The sequence below is a fragment of the Balaenoptera ricei genome, chromosome 16 (genome assembly GCF_028023285.1).
Source record: "Balaenoptera ricei isolate mBalRic1 chromosome 16, mBalRic1.hap2, whole genome shotgun sequence".
Taxonomy (NCBI): Eukaryota; Metazoa; Chordata; class Mammalia; order Artiodactyla; family Balaenopteridae; genus Balaenoptera; species Balaenoptera ricei.
Window position 1 is genome coordinate 72,776,329 of NC_082654.1, and position 12,049 is coordinate 72,788,377.

Below are 12,049 nucleotides of genomic sequence, written 5' to 3' on the forward strand. Positions count from 1 at the left end.
CCAAGCTCCAGTATAGGAATGGGGCCTCTAGGGTCCCAGGCCACCCACCACGCCCTCTCGAGCAGGATCTGGGCAACATTCCCTGTCAGTGATGAGGCAGCCCTAGCACTTGTCACGCCCCGATGTCGTGTCCTATGTGGGCCCCATGCTCTTGGGACCACACCCCACACTCTGCAGGTCCATGCTACAGGGTCCTTCATGCCTCAGGAGTAGAGACCACACAGCAAGCAGTTCCCTCCCCAACCAGCAGGAGGAGGGGAGGAGAGCAGGGGCACCAGGGGACTCTCACTCAGACAACACCCCAGCGGTGCCAGCGGGGACAGTGATGATGCAGATGAGGCACAGACCAAGAGATGGGACCAGAGGACCCAAAAGGCAGCTGGTCAGGTCCTGGCTCACCTGCACCCCGGACACCTTTGTCCCGCATACACCCCCTTCCTCATACACCCTCTCCTTAAATGCAGATTCTTCAGATGCAAACAGGCAGAGCTTCAGATTGAAAGTCAGCTCTTCCAAAATGACCCGTCAGCAAACACTGCAGGATTCCACTCCAGTGGGTGCCCTGGAGTCGACAACTCAGGGACTGAAGTGGATATCGGTGCCAGGGGCAGTGGGAGGGAATGGGGAATGAGACTTTCATGGTTGTGGAATTTTGGTTTTGCAAGATGAAAAGTTCTAGGGATGGTGGTGATGGCTCCACGAGAAAGTGAATATATCTGAGGCCTCAGAAACGTGCACTTAAAATGGTGATGATGGTAAAGGGTATGTGACGTGTGTTTTATTTCACTTAAAATAAATTCTTAAAATAATGTCTTGTTAATTGAGATTCCATTTCGACTCCCCTTCATCACAAATGTCGGAGGCCCAGACACAGTCCCCTACCTTAGGGGCCATCACGGTACCCTCACAGAGCACGTGGGAGACCATTCTTAGGGGGGGCTAGTCTGTGCTCACCTGACCTCTGTCCAGGGGGACCCAGGCAGTGGTGACCCCCATAGATTAGACATATGATATACTATAGTATTAATATGATACCACCAAGTGTTGTCACTCACCGGAACACAGAGCAGCAACCCACTCAAACATGCCTGACCTCATATGATTGTGACAAGATGAAGAGAAGAAAAGGAACCACAGGTTAATCAGGACAACACCCTTAATGCAGAGGTTGGAAATCTCAAAGGGGACAGGACACACTGCAGGCAAAGAGCGCATATGCGGTCTCCCCATACATGTGATCCTGATCCATGCAGGTATGGTGAGACCCACACAGTCCCCGCACCCTATACCTGGGGCCACACATCCACCCTCACCAGGGTGACCCACCTCCCCAGACCCCTCCACCTGGGTCACATGTCCACAGTCCCAGGGTGACCTCACCTCCCCAGACCCTGCACCTGGGGTCACACGTCCCCTTGGTCAGGACACCATGGCTCTGCAGGGGGCTCCCCCAATGTGGAAACAAGCTGGGTCCCTGGGACCTCCTGGGATGGGAAAAAGTGTCAGGTGGGTCTCCTTTCCCCACACTTGTCCCAGAGGAGTCCTCCTCTTCTCACTTTGGTTCTGTGTGATTTTAACTCTTTTTAAAGCTTTCATACTAGAGTTGAACACACGACCCTGGTGCTGGCATGCTCAGTCCTTTCTCGTCTCACTTACATGTTGAGAAAACTCACAGGACAGCAGGGCTGAAAGCCGAGGGGCAGCTCTGGACTCTGCTGAGTAGGGACGGTAGACTGGAGGGAGAGCTCAGCAGCAGCCTCAGCTGTCACCCATCGGCCTTTTGCCCGATCTGCGTGCCCTGCAATCAATTCACCAGCTAAACCTGCTTCCCTATGCACCATGCACGTGCTGGTAAATTGGAATTATTGCCAGGTAGTCCTCCTGAGGATTCTCCATGAGCCCCAGGGAAGGTGAACCTTGCAGGGATTAAGACTAAGGCCCCGACCATAGCACTGACCCTTGGGAGGACCAGGTCACCACACTCAGAAGAGAGGCTGTTACGTAGACAAGCCCACCTCAGCTCCAGACCCCAGACATCTAAGCACTGACATTCCGATGCAGGCACGGAGCTTCCCAGTACTGAGGCCAGGCCGGGTCTCTACCCAGGTCCCCATAGTCCTAGCGTACACAGAACATGGTCAGGTCTAAATCTTCTTATTATAGACAACACATGGTCAGCTCTAAACATAATCAGTAGACAGGACATGCAGAGGTCTAAATCTACCATGTAGACACAACTTGATCATGTTTAAACTAGCTTAGGGCTGATCTCATAGGAGGTACAGATCACACACATGGGTCTCTCATCTTTGGACACCCACGTCAGGAAACTGAACAAAATCTTTGTCATTAAACATTTCAACAGGCAAAACAGAAATGTTCCCAATTTCTCTGGCCACCTGATGGTCAGGATCCACGGGCGAGCCACGAACTTCTTAGAGTGCAGCCCAGTCTGCTGCCAGGACAGACAAGAAGTGGCCTGATTCCAGCCTCCCAGGCTTCCAGAAGGAGGCGGCCACACTGGAAGCCCAGGCAGGAGAGTCCTGCATGGTCCGGGCCGGGAGACCCGGTCTGTCCATTCGGCTGGCCGATTCCGGGCGGGGCACTCAGGGCCGCTGAGAGCCCTGCACTCAGGTCCTGCTTCCCTGCAGCGTGTGCGTGTGCGTGTGCGTGTGCGTGTGTGTGTGTGTGTGTGTGTAGAGGGGGCGGTGGCTGACGGCTCCCATGGCTCCCGTCCCGGGCTCCGCGCTGTCTTCGAGGGGAGGCACGGGGAGAGGTAGGGGCACAGAAGCCGTTGGAGAGGAGAACCCACCGCGGAACTCCTTGCACACTGGCTCGCCCCACCCGGAGACCCGCCTGCCCATCGTGGGCCGCATGTCACCCCCCAGCCCCCCACCCCCGAGGGCAGGGTGCCTGCTCTTTCAACAGCACAGGGTTTCACGTGAAGGAGACCCAGTGGGGACTGGCACCCCCCCCACTCCTGATGCTGTGTTTGGGGAGAATGAACCCCCTTGACTGGGCGATGGGAGATGGGACCCTGTGTGGAAAGAGGTGGCGGCCCCATCCAAGTCGGGGCCTGGCTGAGAGATGGGAACACAGGAGCCAAGGGCAGGGCCTGGAGGCCAGGCCAACAGGAGGGGCACCCCCAGCCTTGGCCGGGCTCTCCATCGGTGACATTGTTGCTTTAGGGGACCTGGGGCAGGCGACTCAATGTAATGGGAGTCTAAACTGGACCCTGAATGGGGCTAAAAGAAGGTGTGAAGGATGTTACTGAGACAGTGACAGTCATTGGAAGACAAACTCTGTGTCAGGATATCCTGCTCCATCCATTTAAATCCCTGAGATCTGTGACCTTTACGTGGCTACGCAGGATTGTTAGAGCAGCTGCGTGCGGATATATCTGGGGCACAATTCAGTCTGCAACCAACTTGCAAGTGGTTCCAGCAAACACACAGGTGTGCGCACAGGCAGGCACAGCACACACACAAACATATGCACGTGCACAGCACAAATATATTCACACACTAGCATGTGAACACACATGCACGCATATGCCCATGCACACACTAATGTGTGCAAGTGCACACACCTATGCACATGCACAGCATAGGTATGCAAACAGGCACATGCACACGCATAGCACACACACAGGGAATAAAGTGAATCCGTAAAGCATTAATTCCTGAACACAAGTGAAGCTGACATGTATTTTTCCCTTTTCTTAGCCTTGATGTTTTCCACAACAAAAAGTTTAAGAAAAAAGTTAATGGCAAATGACTTTTGATTCATAGGACTTTCTGATGTTATTCCACAAATATTATGACAGGAGAAATGAATGTAGATATTACATGTGTCCACTAATGGATGAATGGAGAAGAAAAACACGGTCCATCAATACAAGGGGATGCTATTCAGCCTAAAAAGGAAGGCAATTCTGACACAGGCTGCAGCAGGGATGAACCTTGAGGGCATTATGCTCAGTGATGTAAGCTAAACACACACAAAAACAAACAGTGCTTGATCCACTCATACAAGGCCCCTAGAGCAGTCGGAAACATAGAGACATACAGTAGGATGTTGAGTGCCAGGGGCTGAGGGAGGGACAATGGGGAGTGAGTGTTTAATGGGGACTGTTTCAATTTTGCAAGATGAAAAAGTTCTGGAGGATGATGGTGGTCAGGTTTGCACAACAGTGTGAATTACTTCTTGACCCTGAAATGTGCACTTAAAAATGGTTAAGATAGTAAATTTTATGTTATGTATATCTGACCACAATTTTTAAAACTTTTTAAAAAACAACAGGAAATAGTCCATGAATACCACAAGATGCACAACTTCACTAACAACAGAGGGATTAAAGCCATAAGAAAAATACTGTGCATACACCTACCAGAATGGCAGACATGAAAGACATAGTATCAAATATCAGCAGGATGTGGAGCAATGGAAAGCCTGATACGCAACGGGGGGATGCAACCACTTCTGAAACAATCGGGCCTCAGATAGCGAAGTCCCTGCACAGAGACCCACAGTGCTCACCCCAGTTGAACACAAACCCACCAGCCCTGCACCAGGACACACGGACATGGACTCGCAGCCACAGGAGCCAAACCTGAAAGAACCTGAAGGCCATCACAGGCGGATGCAGAAATGAACCATGCACGCTCCTATGAAGGAATATTCCACAGCTATGGAGTACATTTTGTTTAAAGGTAGTAAAATTATAAAAATTATTTTTTTTCAAAAATATATTTACAAGATGAAAGAATCTATAATTCTGGCACCTAGGGATTGTCGAATGCTTCTAAAAATAGATTGCTGTGGAAATGTTTATTATAGGGAAATTGACATATTCTCTAGGAGGGACGGGGTGAATGGGCCTGCTACATTTTCTACATTGAAGACATATACAGGTTTTGATGCTACTTCTGTTAAATCAAGTGGGGCTTCATTGGATTTCTGCTACTGCGGAAATAATCAAATTCTGGGTAGCGGTCAGGAGAAAATTAGTCATAGGTGTTCTTGTGTAATAATTACTGTTGAAAGTGTAAATGATCCATTTATCAGTAAGACTGAGAAGAGAATAACTGCTACATTACTTCATATGAGATGATTGTCTGTGTTATTGTTCCTAGAGCTCCAGTGAGTGAGTATTTTGAATGTGAAGTTCATCCAGATCTGAGGATGGAATAAATGGCTAGGTGTGATATGGCTAATAGAAATAATATGCCTACATTTATACTAATTAGTGGATAAGATATGGGAAGAGGAATTCATGTTGTGAGAGCCAGGGTTAAGGCTAGCATTGCGGCAATAATATATAAATTGATGATGTTGATGGACACAGTGGTTGTTTAATAAGTAATTTGAATGTCTCAGCAATGGGTTGTAATCATCCATGGGGTTGATGATTTTTGGCCCTTTCTGGATTTGTATATAGCCTAGGATTTTCCATTTAGTTAATATGAGGAATGCTATGGTGAATTAAATTGGGTAATTTGTGAAAGAATGTTGATTATAAACATATTCTTAGGAAGAGGACCTGAACCAGTGCAGAAAAAGTTTCAGTTTTACATAATTACCGGGCTCTGCCAGCGTAACGAACCCTGTTCTACAGTAGGGTATGTATAAATTAATTGAATGTAGATTATATCATCATTTAGTTTGAAGACATTTTGTAAAGTAAGCCGTATTGCTCTTGTCCTTTCATACTGGAAGAAATCTGCAATAGACAGAAACCAACCAGGATGACTCCAGTCTGAACTCAGATCACGTGAGACTTTAATCGTTGAACAAACAGACAATTAATAGCAGTTATACCATTGAAATGTCGTGATCCAGCATCAAGGTCATAAACCATATTGCCCATATGAACTCCAGAATACAATTACACTGTTATCCCTAGTAAAACTTGTTCCATTGATCAGTGTTTTAGAAGAACAGGTGATAAAGCATTTTGACTAGCTGGCCTAAATTTTAATCACTCAGAAGTGGTTTTATTCTCCAAAAAATAAATGGCGCGCGGGCTCAAGACACACCGGCTTCAGTAGTTGTGGCGTGCAGACTCAGTAGTTGTGGCCCACTGGCTTAGTTGTTCCGTGGCACGTGAGATCTTCCCGGGCCGGGGATTGAACCGGGTCCCCTGCATTGGCAGGCGAATTCTTAATCACTGCATCACCAGGGAAGTCCCCTTTTAATAAGTCCCCTTTTAAAGGGAGAATCGCAGTCTCCCTTTTAATATACCTTAAGTCCAAAGAATCCATGGAAAATTGTTACAGAAAATAAGACAATAAAATATTGTAAGGACTATAACAGAAGCATATAGTGCACAGTTCATATAGACACATCCCAAGCAGTTACAAAGGATATTAAATGGGAGGCTGCAATTTTAAAAGAATAAGAAAAATTATACCCACAAACACCCAATCTTTCCTGAAACGTTGTAATCTGAAACCCTATTGTAGGAAGCAGAAGATTCCAGGAGACATTGTACAAATGAAGGACTCGAAACCCTGTGGTTGGATAAGGAATTCTGGAAGGAAGGTATCCTCACCCAAGGAGAGAAGGTTCCTATACTTCTATAACATCACATTCCTGTACAATTCCCATTGATCTTGGTCCATGCATTCTCACTCCTCTTGACAGAAATCTATGGCCACATCCTGGAATGTCAGCAGTCCCTGAAATTAAAAGTACACATGCCATGTGGCCACGGGAAGAGTTCATAATATGACCCAAGAAGAAAACAGCAAGTTAAGAGAAGGTTTTAATTTACAAGAGTGTCTTCAATTATCCACTAATATATATATATAAATATATATATATATATAAATATATATATATATATATTTTTTTTTTACAAAGTAACTTTCTCTACCTTATTTCTAACTACAAGAAAAGAGTATGGCATGTGATCCACAAAACCAGTATAGAGACTATACTTGTCTGGAAAAGAAATGATAAAATGATGGTTTCAACACAGGCATATGCATTTTTGAGTGTTTTATTTATATCAAACTGGATAAAATGTGTGTATTTCTCATAGAGAAAAGACCTGTCGAGGTAGAACTGTACCTTTCAACTATTCATGGGTACACAAGTACACTGGGGAGATTGTAAAAGTGCAGATTGTGATTCAGTAGGTCCGGTGGGCCTGAGTTCTATTTTTTTAACAAGCTCATTTTTAAGTAGTGATGCCACAGTCTCTGATTCATTAACCACAACTGTGAATATCAGAGACATAATTAGAAAGGTAAAAATTCATATTTAATTTTGAACTTAAAGTGTTTTATGGATTTTACACCTTTAATAGAATAGTGAGCACAGCAGCAACAATCATTTGTGAATATTTACTATAGACTGTGTATCTTTCTAACTTTTTGTGTAGGATTCCAGGAAAAAGGCCTGGGCTGCGGCCACAGTGGGCGTGGCCCCCAGGCCGGGCCGCCCCTCCAGGACCCCCGACGGGGCCCTGCGCTCCTGGCGGCTCCCTCCCCCGCCGCCCCGCTCCCTCCCGGAAGGCCTCGGGGCAGAGCGGTCCCACCCACTGCACGCTGAACAGAGCCCGCGTTTCCTCAGAGCTGGAACTCCCGGCTCGGGCGGGGTCTCTTCCTTCCGCCTTCACGGAACTGCCCCAGAGCCCGAGGGGAGGGCGACCTCACTGAGGCTGCCGGCTCTGGAGGTGCCCCGGCGGCCGAAGCCGTGACAGTCGCGGGGACGGCGGGCCGGGTAAGTGGGCGCCGACCCTCCGCCTGGTCTGGTGCCCGGGCGGCAGCACAACACCAGCTTCTGAGGGGCAGGGGTTCGCTGCCGCCCGCCGCTGCTGTGCAGAAAGAGCGGCCTCCAGCGTCTGGTCCCCGGGAACTTCGGTCCCTCCTCCCGCCCCTGCCCTCGGCCTGGCTCGCGAGGCCTGGTGGGCGTGGGGAGGGGGTCAGCCTGAGCGTCCTGAGGGGAAACGGGGCAAGGGAGGCGCAGGGTCCGGCTGCAGCGTCAGCGCCCCTCCTCCCGACTGCGGGGAAAGCGGCTGAAAACTCCTCCCGAGGCGCGCAGGCCCCTTATTCAGCCGAGTCCCTCTGCGCTCCTTCCTCCCTGAGCTAAAGTACCGGGGGGAGGGGACAGGGCAGGGGACTGGCGCAGGTAATGGGGAACATCAAAAGGTGATTGTTAACTAAGGAAAACCAGCTCTCCCAAGGTGAGGAATGCGGCGCTTTTCTTTGCCTGGGCTCACTGAAATCCTTCCTTTGATATGCACCTCAGCTCTCTGGGGCCTGCATTCCGTATTTGCATATCCTGAGTGCCTCAGGGCCCGCCGGCTCACATTGGAGGGCTGCAAGTGCTGAAGACTGTGACATCCTTTGTTTACTGATAGGGCAAGAAATATTCCATTTCCCACAGGCTTGAGGGGCAGACAGTGAAAAAAAGTCGGAGAATCTCACTCGGCCTGTACTTTGGTTTACATATAGACAATATTTATACTTAACTGTGCTAATAGAGGTTCTCAAGTCCAATCAACTTGTACTACTGCCCTCTATGTATCAATTTCATCAATATCATAAGATAAATGCCTATAGAATTGACTTAATCCATTTAAATAGGATAATGATTTTTAAAGGAAACATAATAGAAATATAACAACAAAACCTTTACCACTAAAGGCTGGGTCTGGAACAACCTAAATAAATGTTCCATTGTTAAAATATTGAAAGATGTAGTCAATAGAAATATCAACAAAAATGACAAATAATAAGGGTAGCAGAATGTTGAAATGTTCTATCTTTATCATTAAAGTGGCAGAAAATCATTTATTAGTAGACACTGGGGGCAGAAGATGCCTGATTTTATACCTTTGTCATATTTGTGCAGTTGTTTCAACAAGTAACTTAAAGACAAAATGGAAAAACAAGGAGGTTTGTGCCTGAGATCATGTTGATGTGAAACCAGGGATGGCCACCTTGTGCCAGGTGAGTTAAGTTTACCTGGCAGGTAGACCGCAGAGCTCCTGGGAAGCAAGGGTTGGAATTTTTCTGCTGGGTGCCCCTTAGGTTCTGTGACTTGACTGACTGACTGTGAGTCATGTTTCGGGAAAGACCTGATCACAGGAAAAGGGTGGGAATAGAGTGCTTTGGGGAGCAGCTAACAACATTCATCACAGCTCACGGCCTGAATGAAGTTTAAAGAAACAGGAAAACAAATGCTTCTTATGGAATCAGAGAATGTGAGGGCTGGACAATCCCAGAAAATGAGGAACACCCATCCCATTTTCCAGATGACGAAACAGAGGTCCAGCAAGGTGAAATCCCTCACCCAAGTTGCACCCGTCTCTCCTCCCCACTACGTGGTTCATGAAAGCAGGACTCTTCCTGTCTTCATCACTGCTGAACCCCAAAAAGGGCCAGGCATCTAGGAGCTGCTCCAAAAATTTGGGTTGACTGTAGGAACAATGCTATTTCTTTCTTTCTCACTCTTATTCAGGATTGTGCCAAGAACTCCCCAGGTTGCAATGTAATTCGATAAATGTAAATATTAATTGAGTTTTGCTGTGATGAGGACTTAGGCTTTGAAGGTAACAGACTTGGTTCAGATCTTGGTTCTGCCACTCCATAGCTGTTTGGCTTTGGGAAAATTACTAAACCTCTCTGAGACTATTTCCTCCTGTGTAAAGTGGGCATAAATCTATCTGAGCCAGCAGAGCACCTGCATGAGAGATGTGCACTAAATATTGGTCTTTCTCACTCTCCTACGCCATCTCTCTGTTCTTCCCAGAGAAGCTGTACAGAAGGATATAGTACCTTTTTAAAATAGTTAACTAATTAATTAATTAATTTGTTTTTGGCTGCGTTGGGTCTTCGTTGCTATGCGCAGGCTTTCTCTAGTTGCGGCAAGCGGGGGCTACTCTTTGTTGCGGTGCGCGGGCTTCTCATTGCGGTGGCTTCTCTTGCTGCGCTTGTTGTGGAGCACCGGTTCTAGGCACGCGGGCTTCAGTAGTTGTGGTCTGCAGGCTCAGTAGTTGTGGCCCATGGGCTTAGCTACTCCGCGGCATGTGGGATCTTCCCTGACCAGGGCTCGAACCCATGTCCCCTGCCTTGGCAGGCAGATTCTTAACCACTGCGCCACCAGGGAAGTCCGATATAGTACTTTTTAAAGAGGGGTTTGAATTTATTTCAGATTGTGTACATTTTTCTTGTAGAAAAGATTATTCCACTATAGAAACATAAACACGCAAAACCACTCCAAATGCAGTATTCTATGGTTTAGATATTATCAGTCACATTTTATAAGTAATTGGGCAAATGCCAAAGCACTAGGTACTGGGGCGTAAGAAGACTCAAATCTGGGGTGACCCCACCCCAATTTCAAGAGCAGGGTGTGCTTTTCAAATCCATGTTTCATCTGTTCTTTGTTTCTCATCCATCCTCTGTGTCTGCCTTTCTCAAGAAGGCTCAGATCCTCGGCTTTCACACCCTGCCGGCTGGCTGTGCCCCAGCTCCCGGCCTGAAACCTCTGCGTGCCTGGGTGTGCCTGCTCCCCCTGTGCATCACCAGCTTTGCCAGGGAGCTGCTGTATCGTGCACTGCTTGCTGTACCCAGAGTACCTGGACCCTTCTGGTACATGAAGTGCACCCTCCTCACCATGTGTGCAGCCCATCCCCTTACCTTATATCCTGCCTGTAAGCCAGGCTTGGGGGTGACTACAGTGTGCATTCAGCTGTGTGAGGTGCTGGGATCAAAGTGAAGTTCCCAACTTTTGAAGTGGCAGGCTTGAGGGGCACACAGTGATTTAAAGTCGGGTCACCTGACTTAAAGGGGGGACTGATTGATTTAAAGCCAAGGCAGCTGACTTAAAGCCTGCGTCCCTCAGCTGCAGGACGAGACCAACTTTGGCGGTGCACGGGTTCGCTCCAAGCCAGCACTGCTGTTCAGGAAGAGATTCCAGTAGCGCCTTAGTGCAGGGGGACTTGGTCCGTTGTCTTGCCCCTGCCCTCAGAGGGGGGCCACCTGCTCTTCTGGAGAATCAGGGAGGGGGAAGTGCAGAGTCCCGGCTGGAGTTGCGGCACCGCTTGTCTGATGGCAGGGAAAGGGGGACAGGGCTGTGTGGTGTCCTGGGGCTGGACTCACCAGGTCGACTCAGCCTCTCAGCCTCCTAACCTCCCCCCCCCACACTCCACAAGAGTTTCCAATAATATGTAATTGCGCCTTAGGTTCTCGGTCTTCAAACTCATCCCCAGGCTCCCAGGTCCCTTGATTCAGCCAATTCCTCTGTGCTCTTTCTTCTATTAGATACAGTCCCAGAGGGAGGGGCTGGGGGATGGGACTGGAGGGATGCCGGCAGCACTGGCCTCAGCTGACTAAAGAGATCCGGGGCCTGCGCTATCACACATGTGCGAGGACCCTTAAGGCGGAATCGAGGGGGCCAGTTAGAGGCAGTCCTTGCTGCCTCAAGTGAGTATGGATCACCGTTGGGTGGGGAGCACGCTGACCCCTGAGAAGTACTGTTAGGAGGATGTGTTCCTCCCTCGGCTTCAAGGACGTGGGTGGGCTTCAGGGCTCCAGTTCCCCTCCAGGCCTCCAGGTCCGACTGCACCGCAGCGGCCTTGCAGACCCGCCTTCCTGTCCCAGAACTTGCCAGGCTCCAGGAAGAATCCAGACAGCAGAGATGGTGCCTGAGGGCTCCAGCTTGAAAAGTGCTGTCCCTGGGGACCCAACAGTGGAGGGAGGAAGGGTGAAGGGAGTGGGGGTGTGGGGTCGGGAGGGGTGGCTGCCCTGGGAGACGTTGAGAGAGAAATATCGCCCCCCACACCCCCTGCCCCTGCAACTGACCCATTGATGCCATAGGATCTCAGGGCCTTTTAGTCAGAGATGCCTCTGCTTCTTTACTCCTGTGTTCAAAACTATGCAAAACCAACTCTTCATCCTCTTGCTGCCTTGCCAGGACTTTTAAAGCACTGTTCTTTTGAAGCACTCGTTCCCTAAACTGCAGTTTGGCGCTGTCCCAGCTATGTAAAAGTGTTCTCCTTAAACTGAGACTAAATCCTACTCTTTTGGAAAAACGG